Source organism: Topomyia yanbarensis, chromosome 1 (assembly GCF_030247195.1).
Source record: "Topomyia yanbarensis strain Yona2022 chromosome 1, ASM3024719v1, whole genome shotgun sequence".
Taxonomy (NCBI): domain Eukaryota; kingdom Metazoa; phylum Arthropoda; class Insecta; order Diptera; family Culicidae; genus Topomyia; species Topomyia yanbarensis.
Window position 1 is genome coordinate 84,367,569 of NC_080670.1, and position 12,762 is coordinate 84,380,330.

Here is a 12,762-nt window from a genome sequence, read left to right on the forward strand (position 1 = left end):
TAACTCCGCTCCCCACCACATTTTTGGGAATAATGATAAATGATAACAAATAAAAAAAAAAAAAAATTCCAAACAAGCGTGTTTTCAAATTGTTAGTGTTATTGGCCTATTGGCCAGCTCTATTGGCCAGCTCTGTACTTACATAGTTGCACAATCAGTTTAAACACCCGTGGAAATTCTTTTCAAATATATCCAACAATAAAAAATATTGTGTAGCAGTTGTGCAACATTTAAAACTTTCAACAAGTTGCAATTGCTACTTGGGCAGTAATCTCTAGCTAATTGAATGTCGTTAAAATGTAAAAAAAAAGAAAATGTGACTAACATAGTCGAAATAAAAAAGGAAAAAAGAAAAAGGAACTGATGGGAATTCATCGGCAGCGGTGGGTAGCCGCTGTAGACACAGCCATTGCCTTACACAATGTAGCAAACCCGCTACGACTGCAAGCACAGTGACAATAGACTAATACAAATCTATCCCGGCATTCGAAAGGCAAACAGAGATGAACAGCAGCACTCATCATTAAGATTGATGCTAATCGTCGTCAGGTTTTCAGTGGTGATCTTGCGTGGCTTAATTTTTGTCGGTTGTCACGGTAAAGATAGACACGTCTACCTTTATCAGGACACATGTTAGTGAACTCGGGTGATTCGTAGTTATTCTGCCTAAGCTCGACCCTCATTAACAGAAGACAAAGACTACTTACGAAACGATACGATTTACACCATAGTTAGTGATCACGTTCAAATTATATCTTCATATAAACTTGCAGTAAAAAGAGAACCCGTTAATTTGACTAAATCAATACTCAATCATGAAAAACTCAATAACGACTTCCAAAATTTCATAGAAAACATCGAGTTGATTGATGATGTAGATGTATGTCTTACAAATATCATCACAACCTACAATTCTTTACTTGCGGAAAACACTAGAACGGTCTCCAAAACTTTTAAATGTAAAGGCGTTTTTTGCCCCTGGATCAATTTCGATTTGTGGACACTGATTAGAATCAAAAGTAATTATCTGAAACGAATAAAAAATAACCCCAATGATGAAAACCTCAAAGCTCTTCTGCAACACATAACTAAAAAAGTTAATGTAATGAAAAAGCGGTGCAAAAAGGCCTACTTTGAAAACCTTCTATTCAACACAACTCATTCAAAACTTTGGAAGAATATTAATACCATTTTTGGTCGTTCAAAGTCGGATGTTCCCATCAGCCTAATTTGCAACGATATCAGAGTCACTGAGACTAAAGAAGTATGTAATGTTTTCAACGAGTATTTCTCTAGCATTGGCAAAAATTTGGCTGACAATATTCCCACGAGTCCCAACTCAAATCCTGTTACAAATATACAAAACGTCCAAGAAACAATCTTCTTGCGTCCTGCAACCATAAACGAAGTGATACTTTTGATTAAAGACCTCGAAAAAAATAACAGTTGTGGTCCTGATAAGATCCCCGCTAGTGTTCTTAAGAGTAACTGTACCGCTTTTGCAAACATCCTAACCAAAGCTTTTAATTTAATAATTCAAACCGGCAGGTACCCAGACTGTTTAAAAATAGCCCGAGTAATTCCAATTTTCAAAGCTGGTGATCCAAACCAACCTTGCAACTATAGACCAATTTCAACATTGTGCGTTTTCAATAAAATTCTTGAGAAATTGCTCATCACTCGACTACTCGAGTTTTTGAACAAACACAACATAATTTACAACTACCAGTATAGGTTCAGGCAGGGCTGCAGCACTTTAATTGCAATGACCGAACTAATTGACTCCATCATTAGTCAAATTGATAGCAAAAGAATTGTTGGTGCCCTTTTTCTGGACCTAAAAAAAGCATTCGATACTCTGGATCACTCAATCCTGCTTAAGAAGTTAGAATGCTATGGTATCAGGGGAGTAGCAAATCATATTATTCGTAGCTATCTGTCGTATAGGAACCAATTCGTATCTATTGGAGACTCGTGTAGCTCTTATAGACCAATAGAAATAGGAGTGCCCCAAGGCAGTAATATTGGGCCACTGTTATTTTTATTGTATATCAATGACCTAGGTAGACTCGGGTTAAAAGGGACTCCTCGTCTTTTCGCGGATGACACAGCGTTGTTCTACCCGAACAACAACTGCCTGGATATTGTACGCGACATTGAATCGGATTTAAAAACACTAACGACGTATTTCAACGAAAACCTTCTTTCCTTGAACCTATCAAAAACTAAATATATGCTGTTTCGTTCATCTAGAAGAGCTATAGGCGTGCATCCAGACCCAAGAATGGGACAGTCTGTAATTCAGGAAACTAACTGCTTCAAATATTTAGGACTTCACTTAGACCCCACACTCTCCTGGATTGAGCATATCACATCTATAGAGAGAAAAGTTGCATCGTTATGTGGGGCTATGCGTAAAGTATGCTCTTTTGTTCCCCAGCATGTACTTCTAAAATTTTATTATGCGCACATCCACTCATTGCTGAACTACCTTGTATCTGTGTGGGGCCGTGCCAGTATCTCGAATCTGAAAAAGCTACAAACGCTTCAAAACAGATGTCTTAAAATTATTTATAAAAAACCATTTATGTACCCTACTATTTTGTTATACAATAATAATGCCCATAACATTTTACCTTTGCTTGGGTTGACTAACTACCAAACAATAATATACATCCACAATGCTTTGCATAATACTATTGCTCATAACAATCTAGAATTTACAACAGGCATTCGAGCTCACAGCACTAGACAAGCCAATCATTTATTATACTCCAGAGTATCCACGAACCTTGGTCAAAGACGCATTTCTTTCATCGGACCTAAGTTATTCAACCAGCTTCCTACTGATTTAAAGCAAATAACATGTCGCACTCGTTTCCAAGCAAAATTGAAACTAATCTTAAAAAATAAAATAGGAGAATTTTTAATTTAAACTTCGTTCACCACCAATCGAGCTTATTCCTTTAGCTATAATTGGTTAACATTTTTTAATTAAAAACAATTGATAAATGCATTTTTATAGCAATTAGTAATAAATAAATTTAAATTATTATGAGCTTCCTGCAAAGCTACGATGGGACCCTTAAAAGGATTCTTTTCCGCTGGGTACTCGCCGTAGCTTCTTGTCAAATTTTGTGTTTTGTCGGTCTCGTAATGTTTTTTTTTGTTCTCAGCGTTTCCGCGATTCGTAACTTTGTTTTGTTGTGCTGACCTTTTTTTTTGTACGCTGAGAACTGATGTGTCCACTACCAGGGGGCTCCGTTTGTGAGCTTTTTGGTGTGGGGGTAAGAGGCGGGCTATTAAAAAAAAAAAAAAAAAAAAAAAAAGATTAAGCCCGTACGATATTAAGCCTGTTCTACCCTAGTAACAATTGTGGTTTTATGATAGTTTTATAGCCACTGATAAAACTTAGATTGCAGTTGTAGCCTGCTATAAAACTTCAATTGTTACTTGGGTAATGACCCTGCTACTTCTAGTTTTCCGATCTGTTTACTTCACATCCTTGCTCTCACTTGAGTACTATGGCTCTAACTTTCATAACTTTCCCTATCCAGTAATCTCTAGCTAATTGAATGTCGTTAAAATGTAAAAAAAGAAAATGTGACTAACATAGTCGAAATAAAAAATGGAAAAAAGAAAAAGGAACTGATGAAAATCCATCGGCAGCGGTGGGTAGCCGCTGTAGACACAGCCATTGCCTTACACAATGTAGCAAACCCGCTACGACTGTAAGCACAGTGACAATCTATATCTATCTTCTATCTTCTATATATATAAAAATCAATGTATGTTTGTATGTCTGCTAACTACTTCTAAACTACAAGTCCGATCTTGATGAAATTTGGCATACGAATTCTTTTCCCCAAGATGTTCATGGTATGGATTTTGGGGGGGGGGGGGGGGGGGGGTACACTGAGCTTGAGGGGGGGTGGGGTGGTTGTTTTTAGGCAAAGAATTATTTATATCTCCATATTTATTAGTATTTGACATATGTATTTCTCCCACTCAGCCAATGGTTGATGGGAGTGGACCACGAAATGGGGGGGGGGGGGGGGGGGTCGAAGAATGTAGTAATCCTTCTCTATTCATTCAATGTGATTATAAGCGATGAATTCAATTTTGACATAAGTATTCCTTCCACTAAGGAGATGGTCATGGGGTGGTTTTTGTGCTCGATGGGGAGGGTGAGAAGTATCTAAGCCGTGGAAAGGGAGAGGGGGAGGGGGGTGTACTGAAGAAATAAAAAAAGAAAGAAGGAAATTTTCGGTAAGCATTTATTTGGCTGAAGGCAATGCAGCGGAAAGTCATCTCTAGTGGACAATTACACGCCATATACATCTGCCACCGCTGACATCACGATACTTTGCGGCACGTAGATCTTTATTGCCTGCAGCTAAAAAAAACTTTCAGGTTATATGTTTTCACTACCGGATAGCTGCGTTGCTTTTTAAATGCAATGAAAGTGCCTAAGATTAAAAGCACAATAAAAGTATAAAAGTTATCCATTTGTTGTTTTGATATATAAATCCGAAATATTTTTATATAAATAATTAAAAAATAAATGTACTGAAAACGTCCGGTGACAGTTGTATTAAAATTACCGAACTATTCTGTAATTTTTGACAGATCCGAAAAAATTTATTACCGAACGTTCTGTAACTTGTTCAATTACCGAACTGGTTACCGAACGTTCAGCTGTTGAAAGTTCGGTAAAAAATTACCGAATACTGCAAATATTTCTAAGCGTGTACTCATTTTTTTTTTGAAAGTCCACATGGACACCGTAGGGAGGGGTAGGGGTTTAGGAATTGTCCACACTTGTCCACAAGGGGGTCAGAAAAAAAGGTTTTTTGTCCACGTGGTAAATGCACGGTCCCTTATAGTACGCCACATTGCATTTGATAAAAAAAGCATAAATATCAGCAAAAAAAATACCTTACCGCAATGAAAACTAGGCATGACGGTTCGGGACAACCACATTATATTCAAATCACAAAACAAATAGTTTTCCTGACATCGCATAATTGCATATAATCAATCGTAAGACTAAAACAAAATGGCCGCCAGCATAAAATATTACCGCTACAAAGCTTGGCATGGCAGATCGGGACGACCGCATTGTATTCAGCTAAATGCCTTGAGCAACACGATTTTTTTGAGCCATTAATGCATTGCTCGTATACGCACACCAGGGGTGGCATTACGCATCTCGAAACGAAAGGTTTATTGTATGCAAGCTTGTATGAAAAAGTCCAATCGAAATGGTTCCATAATGTCGCCCCAGCGCCCTCCAAGAAAAAAACGCCCAACAGGAGTCCTTCGTTGGTCCAATGTGTTGGGCGACGGTCCAACGAACGTCCAATAAATCGTTCAATGAACGCACAACGAAGGACTTACAAAAGGCGTTTTTGCAACACTTTTTTGGACGTCGAGCAGTTACGCAGTTACGAACTGCGTTATGTTCAACAAATTGGACCAACGAGAGTCCAACGCAAAACGAATTTTTCTATGTAGCGTTGGGCCCTCGTTGGACGTTGTTTTTGGGGGATTTGAGGTTATGGTGCTTTGTTTACAAATAAAAAATATAGCGAATAAAACAAAAAGATATATTTTTCATTACACGATGTCTTGACCTAAATATTTTTGTTTGCTGGTGTAGACATACAGCTAGCACTATCGTGTTCAATTCACCGAGTGCACCGTTCCAAAGGTGTTCAGTTCAGTCGGTGGCTTCGACGAACAGCTTCCGTCTTCGATGCAAGCAACCAGTTCAAACAATCTTTAGTGACGGTCATATCCCTTAGTACACTTCCGGTGAGATGTTTAACGTGTCGACAGTTTGGTTTTCTCCGTGTGCGAAGAAAATTCGTTTTTTCTCCATTATTGGAAGAATTATTCGTGCTGTGGTGGCCAATATTGTGACGGTTAGTCGGAAAAAGTAAAGTCTGACTATAAATGAAAATTAAGTGCCATTTTTCGGCTTTGATTCACAAACAAGCCAAACAGAACTGAAGAAGAATGTCTCTTAGTACAATGTCTGCCGACGAAGATGTATGATGTATCTGCAGTAAAAAATATTGTATAAGTAATGTGACACGAAATATCTAGGGAAAAACTTACTGAATTTGTTGAATTTATTAGGTATTCCCACGGGTAACTGCAGCTGTGCATTAAATGAGCTCCCAAAAATCTTTGTCCTCCAGAAACGAATCAGTGCGCTAGTATGACTGCACTGCAATGCTATTACTTTGTAAGCTTTCGGTTTTAGGTGTACCTCTTTCGTTTGGTCCAGAATAATAAGCAAGCAATTTTTCGTGATCGTATAGAGCAAAACAAAGTGATCGATCGAATCAGGTTTATGTAAAAGCAAAGAGTGTTGGCTACGTGGTTCAGTTATATCTGTGTTAGTAAACTTTAGGTCTCGATCGTATCCGAGTCTTATCATTCAGATCTATTATCTCTCTTTCGCCGTTCTGCTCTGGGATCATCACATGCAGAAGTCTATGGTCTACATTTTATCTGCTCTGGAAGACTGATCATTTTTTGCGTTCCACAAAATGTGTTCGAGAGCATCGAACCACTGGCGGGATAGTTGGAGATATTGTCTTGCAACCTTACGGTACCATTGCATACGCTCGTTGTTTTCGCAAGGTAAATTTAGACTGAAATGTAGGTTTTTATATTTTTGTAAATTGCGAGGAAAAAATCAAAAGCATTTAATATTCACCTATCTTTTGGTGTTATCTGACACGTTGGTTTCAATCCAAGACGTCGCATATAAGATCCTACAAGTTCTGTTCGAGTTAAGAATATTATTGTCCTGAGCTGGGCCAATCGTAATTATCCTCCTTATCCTAGATATCACCAATTCCTCAAAAACTTCATTTCATTGAACGAACTATAACATTTCCAGTAGGATTTGCATACAAACTTTGCTATAGTTATTACATATCATCACTGCCATATGTTATTACATATCATTACATAACCAAAAACTCAACATCAATTAAAAGCAATCCTTCTTGAAACCTAATAAAATCGTGATGCGTGAGCACCAATTTGAGCACGTTAATATTGTCCGCCATTGAACCAGCTGAAGTCTGAAATCGAGAAACACAATTTGGTGAGTGTAATCGCGGACACTGCGCTGTCCCGGTAATAAAAAAATGTTCCTCTCGCAGAGCGTTGTCAAGAATTTGCTCCACAAATCCCCATCTTTTAGTTTTATGAATGATCTCGCAGACACGAATCTTTGGCCATTAAACTCATCTGTATAAGATCGCTGTGTGGGATTGCTGGATCATAATGGATCTGTTGCAGGGTGTCGAGCATAGATTTAATGGCGCTTAGGTTATACACATCGCTTGACATATGCTTTGCTACGTCGTATTTGGATTTCACCAAACAAACTCCGTTGGAAACGGTCTCTCGAATGTCGACGTTGGGCGAATAATGCTGATCATGTGTGCTACTTATCATGTGAAAAGGATGCATGGCAGCTCTTTTTCACGGATGTCGGTATCGGAAGTACAGGAAATCTAACGTTGGTAAATCGGTGCACTGATCTAGGAGGAATGTTCGCTAGTGTTTCCGCTTGCAGTTGAATCTGAAAGTATTCGATATTGATTAGTTCCAACTCATAGGAAATTAAATAATAGCGCAGCTAACTAGTGATTGAACTGAGTGAATTTACCTGTCTGTACGAACTGCAATATTCAACCTCAGATAACCTCGACAAAAATTTCCACCGGTATTAGAATGTCCAGCGATTGGAGTTGAGAAGCCTTCGCCGATGGTCCGGATAGCTCCTTAGTTCAGCGATACGATGAAATTCGGGATCAAACAACAATTCTTTTAGGTGGGCGTACCTTTTATCGTGCTGATCCGAATGGAAAAGTAATCGAATTAAAAGTTTTTTCGTACGTTTTCCGCAATCTTGGGTTTCCTTTGAAGTAGTAGTTACAGCTAAGTCCATGCAAAGAGAAAATTAATAACTCACACACCCTTTAATTCAATGTAATTCACTCACTTGCCAATGGCTGTAATTATCAGCTTAGTGGAACGACGCAGATACAAGGTATCGATGGCTTCCAAACCGGCGAAAATTCACTTTTCGTTGGACAAAGACCGCTGTATACCGAAGGATGGATACAACCGAAGCGAATATTTCATTAGCCTTAAGCTGAATTTGCAGTAGCCGGTTGTCGACTTTAGTGCCTGCTGCTAAAGTTCCATATTAACATCCAATTTTCGGTTATTTAGGAAAGACTGAAAATATATTTTTAATATAAAAGAATAGATTGTTTTATGATTGGAGTTTTATACAGTACCTTACAATAGGCAGTCTGAGTGCTATTTTTTCTGTCTTTGGGTAAAGAAGCTATGGCAATGTGTTGTCTATGTCAAGATAATCTAGCGTTTCGCCGAGTTGTTGCTATATGGGAAACACTCGAGTGCGAACGAAACAAACAAAAATCTGTTTTAATCCACCTAGAGGTGCAATTGTGCCTTTCTCATTTATCCAAACTAGCTGGTTCGTACAATATAAAATTATGGAAATGTCTTTTACATTCTTATTACACTTGGTAAGCATATATAAGAGTACCGTTTTGCATTCATCGCGGTATCGGTTTGAATCGAAGTTTTTTATGTGATCGCACTCCACAACCCGTAACTCCGGAGCCGGAAGTCGGATGGAGATGAAATTTAATATCAGTTTCTGGGAACGCAACACCTTTCATTTGAGACTAAGTTGATCAAATCGGTCTAGCGTTTTCGAGAAACCGATATAACCGTTATTCTGAATTTGGATGCTTCTGCTGGGGCTTCCGGATCCGTCGATGGTTGGCAATGTGGCCAAAGAGACTTTGAATGACTGTTAGTGACCTAGATCTACAAATTCAAGTTGTTGTAGCTACATTTTGGAAAAAATTTCACCTTTTTACATTCATCGCAGAATTCGTTACCATCGGGATTTGCTGCGTGATCGTACGTATCACCCTGTAATTCAGGAACCAGAACTTGGATCCACACAAAATTCCATAGCAGCTGATGGAAGCGTTGTACCTTTCATTTAAAATCAAGTTTGTCAAAATCGGTTCAGAAAATTCCGAGAAACCGATGTGGACAAATCATAACAGATTTTTTTTTGTAACCATACTCTTCAACTCGTAATCCGGAGCGAGAAGTCGGATCAAAATTAAATTCAATAGCAACCTATGGGAATATTATACCTTTCATTTGAATCTTAGTTTTTAAAAATCGGTTCAGCCATCTCTGAGAAACCGATATGGACATTTTGGTAAAAAATCTGCACATACACACACATACATACATACATACATACAAACAGACATTTTGCGATTTCGGTGAACTGAGTCGAATGGTATATGAGACTCGGCCCTCCAGGCCTCGGTTGGACAGTCGGTTTTGGAGCAATTGCATAACCTTTCTATATGAGAAAGACAAAACAATAATATCACAGAGAACAGACATATAAGCTAGAACAAACTTTTCCGAAAAACCTGTGTAAACATTTAAATCAAAATACGTTGAAAATCACCATCGCACACAGGTTCGCATGCGTGAGTCACCATTGTATCCAAGTTTGCATACAAGTCCCGTATAGCGATTGCTGGCCGATCGAAGCGCCGACCAGTGGCAAGTTGCTACTTGCTGTTGTCATTTCAAAGCGATAGTTTAATTTCTTACACAAGTTGAAAATTTTACTTGTATGTCAGTTCTCAGTGATAATATTTAATTAGCTTAATCAGCAAAGTTCAATGTTACCTTCATGTGATTATATTTTGAAATGTTGGTGGAATGGGTTTGGAAGTGGAGGGAATGGGGGGTTAGTAGAGTGGGAATGGAGGATGCGTCAGAAATCCTTCATCTTATTTCGATATAAGGGGTAGATGAACGAAATGCGGGTGTGAGGGTCCAAGGTCCAAGGGGAGGGGAGTGACGAAAGAGGGTAGTGTAAGGGCAAGGCGGGGTGGAGGGGCGGCGACGCAATACTTAACTGCATATTTTGCCTTCCATTTGAGACTTGGTTCGAGAAAATCGGTTCAGTCATCACCGAAGAACCGATGTGCCTTTAATTATGGAATAAGCCCGGAATTTCGGACTTCCGGAATCGTCGATAGTGGACAACATATTCAAAGAATGTTTGATTGGCAATCAGTGATCTAGATCTACGATTAGAAGTAATTTAGTAACCATTTCAATAGTTTTTAGCCTCTGAGGTATTACGATTGTACCGAATTATATGGGAAATTATTGTGTAACCTTCTGTAACTCCGAAACCAAGAGCCAGAACCGAATGAAATTCAGCAGCAGTCAATGGTATTACTGTATCTTTCATTTGAAATCAAGTTTGCAAAAATCGGTCAGGAATTTGCTGGGGAATGGGTGTGATATTAGCTTAGGAACTTGGCGAGTTCCCCGGGGGCATCATGAACCGTCATAAGTGGCTAAAGTGGTCAAAGCTGTTTTGATTGATCATCAGTAGTCCAGACCCGCGAACTAGAGTAATGTTACATCCGTTTTAATATGTCTTACATCATTTGGACATCATGGTTGTACCAGTTTATATGGGAAGTTGCTGTCTGAAGGCACTCTTCAACCCGTAACTCCGGAACCGGAAGTCGGATCAACTAAAAATTCAATAGCAGCTTATGAGAGCGTTGTTACTTTCAGATGAAATCAAGTTTGCGAAAATCGGTTCAGCCATCTCTGAGAAAATTGTGTGAGTTTAAATGACACACACATACACACACATACATACACACAGACATTTTCCGATCTCGACGAACTGAATCGAATGGTGTATGACAAAAGTCGATTTTTACAGTGATTACATAGCCTTTTTTATATGAGAAAGGCAAAACGTCAAAATGTTTTCACACTCGCACTGATGCAAATTAAACGGGCGCGTAATTTGACGCACGGCCCGGTGACGTATGGCTGAAAAGTCGCAAAGTAGATTTAAGAAAAGTTTAAGATACTAGGTCATTTTGTCCCCAAAATCCCTTATTTTTAATAATTTGTCTGCTCTGTGCTGCAAATCATACACTGATAAAAAATCACACTATAAAACCAAATGAAATTTAACATCATTTTCAAATGCCCTTGCATGTTGAAAAACAAATCAAATGATTCCCCTTCGAATTTCACATGAAAATCTATTGAAACGAAGTTCATGTGGTATTTCAAATGATATTCATACTACTTTCACATAAATACGGCATGTTTTACCATTGAATTTTGGTTGCCATGCTGTTGAGTCGCATAGTATGAACTTTCCACATAACATTCATGTGAAAAACATATAGTGCATATCCATATGTAAAACAATTGATTTCACCGATTCTTCTGCACATCAAATCTATAGGTAAAACTAATCGATATTCACGTGTAATTCATTTGGAAATCTTAGTCAATGGTATTTCTTATGATGTTCATGTGATTTTCACGTAATGTTCGTAAGAATTCCACTTGAAAATCACATTGTCCACCCTCTATTAGATATTGAAATGGCAAACGTATCCTTTTCATGTGTTTTACAATTGCATCAATTCAAGTGTTTTCCACATGATGTTAACGTGTTTCGTTTTTTCAGTGTACATATTTTACAGTTTTTCTAATGTGAAAAAATCTCAGAAATCGAACGGAACTTCTGCGACCTTTGTCCGAATACGAGAAATTGGGGTTATAGGGCCTTTGTCATTCATATAAATTTTTATTATTTTCTCGTGCGTATATCTCTATTATTTTTCAATCCGTTTTTTGAGTGCTACTTCAAAAGTTATAGCGTTTAATATATATTTGCTCTATATTTTTTACATAGCACCAATTTTATAAACTTCGAGTGAAGTGGGCGGGGGCCTAAAATTGTCCAAATGTTGTGAAATTTGGCATCTGAGCTTACTTTGAGATTTGTCACAATATGAAAGGGAGAGACTTTGAGAATTGAAAATAATTTTTTTTGCGATGCCCTAATTTATGCGAGATTTTGTGTGTGATTTTGAATAGGCACGTTCAGTTCGAGTGTGATCGTGTTGCATGCCATAATTACAGCATTAACGTTGTACTATTTATGCATTAAAGTTCAGTTCAAATGTATTGTATGCATAATGTATCCTTTTTTGCCTTTCTCATATAGAAAGGTTGTGCAATCACTCTAAAAATCGTCAACCTAATCCCGGCCGGGAGTGCCGCAAATTTTTTTGACTTATTTAGGCGTAGGTAGTAGTATGCAGTGAGGGGTTGCTACTTTAAAATTGAAACTTATTAAACTTTAGGCACAAATCCCCGACTACATACGGGGAACGTGACATTTGAGCCAATATATTCTGATTCTGAGCGTCGACGCATAGCATCTCAAGATCGTGGCTGTCGATCCATTGTATGTATGTGCAAATCGTACTGATTATGTAATATACATTTCCACCATTGTATTAAACATAACCAGCCATGGAATCGTAGTTTGGACAAAAGAGAAAGGCCCAATTGCACCACTAGGTGGATTAAAACAGGTTTTTCTTTTTTTAATTGTATTTGATTATATTGTTCAGTTTGTATTACATTGAATATATTGGGTGTTCAAGACTGCCCAGAAAAATAATGAATTTTTGAAAACTATCGGCTCACCCCTGAATCGATTCCTAGTCCCACCAGGAATACTTGCACCAAATTTGAACCAAATCGGACAAGTCTAGTTACTGGACCAACGTGCCTGACATTTGCATGGAATTTTTC

General features: G+C 38.1%; 1 protein-coding gene and 1 long non-coding RNA gene across 2 annotated transcripts in view; one reads left to right on the top strand and one right to left on the bottom strand.

The window, feature by feature from the left end:
• The window catches only part of LOC131693967 (synapsin), a 966,657-nt gene that overhangs the window by 79,144 nt on the left and 874,751 nt on the right, over positions 1-12,762 (top strand). The window lies entirely within an intron of this gene.
• On the bottom strand, positions 5,630-8,498 carry LOC131694039 (uncharacterized). Its single transcript, XR_009306384.1, has 5 exons — positions 8,033-8,498; positions 7,697-7,968; positions 6,731-7,609; positions 6,124-6,665; positions 5,630-6,065 (listed from the first exon to the last, which is right to left on the bottom strand). It is a non-coding gene; the product is annotated as an uncharacterized LOC131694039 (long non-coding RNA).